General features: G+C 43.2%; 2 annotated features.

The window, feature by feature from the left end:
• Positions 1-489: a mobile genetic element.
• A 4,172-nt stretch (positions 490-4,661) lies between these two features.
• Positions 4,662-4,694: a microsatellite.
• Positions 4,695-5,361: the final 667 nt, after the last annotated feature.

Genomic DNA, 5,361 nt, shown 5'->3' with positions numbered 1-5,361 from the left:
AAAATGGACTTTTTAACAGCATTTCCACAGGCTCGTACAGTGGCATATAAAGCTCAATCTATTCAGAATAGCTTCGCAGCCACTGGATTAGTGCCTTTCAATCCAGATCGAGTTCTTCAATATCTTAATATTCAATTGAAGACTCCAACCCCCCCTCCAAGTCGATCAAGCAATACAGCATCATCCTGCTTACAAACACCTCAAAATATACGCCAATTTGTACGCCAGTCAACTACAATCAATAAACATATAAATGAGCGCACAGGAAATCAGAATCAAGAAATCAATCAGGCAGTTATACGGTTGTCAAAAGCCTACGAAATACTAGCGAATGATACTTTACTCGTACGGAAAGAAAACCATGATTTACGAGCTGCGAATGAAAAAGAGAAGCAAAAACGCCAAAAATCTAAGAAACAGATATCTATTGAGCATGGGATTACTAGTGAAGAAGCTCAAGCGCTTGTACAAGGTCAGGTTGAGGCATCTCAAGCTGTTACGGCTGCTCCAGTTGAGCCGGAGCTCCCAGCTTCTCAAGCAGTCGTACGCCGCCAATTTCGCTGCAGTGGTTGTGGTGTTGAAGGGCATAAAATTAATCGATGTCCTAATCGTACTACTAATTAATTTTTTGTATATAATTTGTATGTGATTAAGAAATTGTGATTTGAAATCAATATAGAGAGTTATTTTTCGGGGAGGTGGGCGGGTCGCTTGGGTGGGCGGTTCGCTTAGGAATTACGTTAGTGGGAGCCGATGCTGATTAGGTTTAGCTTACCTAATCCTCGACACTACACGAAGGGATGATCTACCGCGTCGAGGTCGAATAGCGACAAGAGACAGACAATCAGAATAATATGACTTTACCAATTGGTTACTAAGCTACTTGTGTGCACATGTGCAGAAGCGCACCCACAGTTAGTGTTGGTTTACCTTCGTTAGATCGCAAGATCTAAGAAGGACAGCTAATCCAACAAGCTGACTGAGCCAGTAATACTGAATTCCTAATATTGCGACTAATCCTAAGAACTAGGGGGATGCGGGTGGTGAGATGTAGTTATCCTCCGTACGCTATAGCGCACGGATAAACTATATCCCATTCCCGCGCCGAGATAGGTAAGATTGCTATACCGACAGTTAGACAATTTTTGGTATCGGTAGACCTCTGCGCTGTGTTGAAGTCTAGTGCGGATATCGCCAATGGTCATGAGTATCAACAGGGCTATTCAAGAAAGAACTAGGAATTCTAAGCGTGCCGCATTTGTTGGCCTGGGAGGGGTAGGGTGAGTAATGTATGAGAGAATGATGTATCATAACTGAATATGTCCCAGGAAATCTCAGATAGCGATTGAGTATATATACCGTGTTCGAAAATCTGCTCTAACAGCTGCATATTTTGGGTTCACGCAAGCAATCCGACGAGACTTGAGCAACGGTACCGGGACATTGAAACAATAGCAAAAGTTCCTGGATGCGACAATTCAAAGTCTAATATCCTCCAGTTGGTCAGTATATGACTATGTGATGGTCTGAGAAACCGAGATAAAAATTCCATTCAATATAAGAACGATAATGATAGTAAGACCAAGAGACTTAGTTGACATGGAAAATAAAAACATAATAAATACTAACTTTCCTAAGTTAAATTAGGGATTTGTTACAATTGAATTTACCCAGCGGGTTGAAAAAGGTCGGATTGTTGAAATCTAACATTCATCCTTCAAGGCTCTATTAGTAACCTAGACACAGATCTCTAACAAGAGTAACTTACATGTACTAGGACATACTGAATGGCTTCCTGGTTCATAACTACATTCAATCTGAGGTTGGGCATTCGGAGTCGACTCGAACAATGTTTGGCGACTTAGAGTTATATGACACGCAATGCCATATAAAGATATTCCAGACAGAGAGGAAATAGCCATCGCCTGTCTGGTCGTAGAAATAGTATTTGTTTGGCCGATTGACGTAAATGCAGAGTTTATAGTCGTAATAACTGAAGCTGGGCTCAAAGAGGTGGTATTCAGTGATACCTGTGTCATGTGCAAAGCTTTCACTGGTTTTGCTCGACACTTCGCTTACTACCCAAGGATGTTCAAGTGGCCATTTACAGTTCTGGGCTTGCGTCGAAGCGATCGAGAGCGCGAGTGCGAAAATAGCCGCAAGCTTCATGGCTTTGAGACTTGATACTAGGTTATAGCAAGATGCCAAGAAAGGTATATAAATCAAATAATTAAAACAAATTAATAGAGTGACATAGCAATGTTCCTCTCATTGAAAATATTTCGATTGTCAGACGTGTAACTAGAATATATACATTGCCAATCTCTCTATCCAATCCCCCCCTCGGTAGATAACGCCGAACTTAGCCAACTCATCACGGAGCGGTCCACTGCATGGCGGATCTCGATCCAACCTTGACAACTAGTGTTAGAGCCACTGCATACAATTTGCCTCTTCCTATCTGATCTCACAATTCTAGCTGCAGGAGCTGTAAAGAATTATTTTCAGTTAATGGTGTAGAAATTTGTAGTCAATGGGACCTTGTGGCTGGCTGAATGAGTGCCTGGACAGCTGAATGCTTGTGTATCTTCGACCTTATGACCTTCCAGATATGATTTGAGCAAATAATTCGAGAGCCTAGTGCCCACTTTTTACCTAATTAAGATAACGCATACTAGTTAATTAAGTTAGTATCTAGTCTTGGCCTGCAGGGGCCCAGTCGATCGGTGGAGTATCAGGCTATTACACTGCATTAGCATCTGGCGTGAGGGAACCAGCGTTAGATTTACTTAGATGAAAAGCAAAGCTGAGAAGATACCCACAACTGTATAGCTTACACTTGCAGCATTTATGCGTTGCAAATTGCCTCATCAGTGATCTTGCATTGAGTTGAAAATGGCGAGAAAAAATAACTAGCGCACTTGACCAAGTCCATCACAGCTACTGGCTTGCCCGTTCCGGAGCGGCGATCTCCACAGTATGAATGCAGTGCTGGTTCCCCGCAACAGATTTGGCCAGGATAAACTTGGACAATGCGATCGTGACAAAGTCCTTTTGTGGGGTTGTTGCTGGATAGACTTCTCCCGGCCTTTTCGTCAGTCGTTTAATCACATGCACCACGCTTAGTCGAGTGGAACATCACCCACGTCGAATTTGACTAAAGCGAAACCAGCGACATAATGAAGATAAGCCGGTATCCCCAGATTGTCGAGTCATGGAATACTCTACTATTTGTCATGGACGAATCACAGGGGAGCATTCCCGCGTCGATACCCCTGCACTAAAAAGACCAGAATATCAAGTACGAGTGGGGCTTCCCGCACTTATTGCTAATTTGGTATGGACACTAGTCTCTCACATAATTGGTCAAAGCCCGTAACACTCCGCCGTTATATATCTATCCTCTCAGAAAACATAATGTAGCTCTTCTACCACCCTAAACAGTCTGTAATTTATTAAGATAAATATTTTATTCTATTAGCCGCCTTAAGCAGAGAATATTACGTACACAGCAGTCTGTGTAACGCCTTAGCCCTAGCTTCCGCGGGCTTGCCGCCGCACGTCCCTTATTGATGAGGAAATCCTTGTATGGAGATCCCTGCCAATAAGTAAATATCAATCGGCGTTGTTGTTTGCTTTTGATATGTATCGATCCCATATTGGGACACCGGTCGGCAGCAGGGAATTTGTATGAGACAGGCAGCACTGTCAGTGGGTGAGGAGGGAGGTCGATAAATACGGACTGTTTTTCCTCGATAGATAGTTTCCCTCTTCATACTCAGTTTCTTCGTCGACATAGTACTCTAGGAATAGAAATGCTATCTATTTGGATCGGCTTCCCGTCACAGTCTGCATATTCTCATTGCATTAGTTTATCTATTGTTCAGCTAGCCTGTTATTTACTAAAATGAAAATTCTATTCTATTAACTGCTCTAAGCAGAACATGGGTATAGGCGGTTCTTAGTCCGTAATTTACTACCCTGAGAAGAGAGTCTTCTGAGCATTGTGGACCAATCAACAGATAGTGACATGGATTTTCAGACTACCTAAATTACGCCAGTTGTGTGGCTGAATTAAAGCTGCGTTCAGGATCCGTCTCAAGAATGGCGAACAATGAGAGGTTCAAGTGACTGGCATTTCTTAATAAGTGATCATGTGACAATTTATATCTAGCCTCGTTCAAAATCCGAACTGACATTGGACTGCGTAAAGCGGAGATGTCAGACTAAGCTGTGTGCCTTGAGGAAACTTTCTTCTCAGAAAGTCTTCTCAATCGTATGTATTGGGTAATAGACGAGCTCGTAAAGCAATGAAACCACCGTGCATATGCACCGGCTCCACTATTCCCTTCAGCCTACCCTACCCTCTTCTCTTTTCTGTTTTTTCGTTAAAGTTACTCAGGCCAGTATTATCTTGGGGGTTTTGGAGGGAGAACGCCATATGCGCTGCTACAATAATATTTGTTAATTGGCCGCAGCACATCTAGAGCCAGTAGCATAATGATGCTAATCATGAGGATAAGCCCAATAAACTACGTGCTCCAAAATGGGCACCACAATAAAAGTCTTTTAATCGCCATTATCAAGATAGCTCATGTTCGGAGAATACTATTTAATATTACTATTTAAGGTCAGATTCACTGTCGCGAGAAGGTGAGATATGATTGATTGATTGATTGATTGATTGATTGATTCATACACGCATCTAAGCCTAGTGGCCGGCGGCGCCTTCTAATTGGGCAGCGGGCGTACTACCGTATAAAAGCATAAATCAACGTCAACGTGCCAAGACGCTTCCGGCTTGACGCTGACTTAGTCAACTCCACGCGAAAGTCTCGACACGTATCCGTATCCAGATCCGAAGACCACCAACAACAGATAACGAGCGAACAGAACGCCGAACCAACAAAGGAAATGTGTATATATACAAAAAGAGTGAAGGATCTCGGTGCGGGGTGACGTGATATTTATGTTTTGGTTCCCGGTTCTATTTCTAAACGTGTCAAGTGGCTGATCCGTCCGAGCCGAATCAACGTGGTTACTCTTCATCAGGGTAGTGTCGCACTCACTATGAGCGCGTGGTTGTTAAGGGGGTTACGTGATGGAACTGCGTCAATAGACCAGTCCACATCATAAATTCAATACTCTGCTGAACCCACTGAGGTTCGCTAAGGAGCTTCCGATAATCTGTTTCGCGTGCTTCTTTCCAGAGAGTCTCCATACGCAGGTTTATATGGGTAGGACACCGTATGAGGACGTGGGCCATATCCTGATCCCCAAGGCCACATTCGCATTGAGGTGAGTCTTCAATCCATACACTCGCTAGAAAGCTGCGTAGCACTGATTTACCTAGACCTCTGC

Source organism: Talaromyces stipitatus, genomic scaffold (genome assembly GCF_000003125.1).
Source record: "Talaromyces stipitatus ATCC 10500 scf_1105507295511 genomic scaffold, whole genome shotgun sequence".
In the NCBI taxonomy this organism is placed as follows: Eukaryota; Fungi; Ascomycota; class Eurotiomycetes; order Eurotiales; family Trichocomaceae; genus Talaromyces; species Talaromyces stipitatus.
The sequence above is the reverse complement of the archived record's forward strand: the minus strand, read 5'-3'. Positions and strand labels throughout refer to the sequence as shown.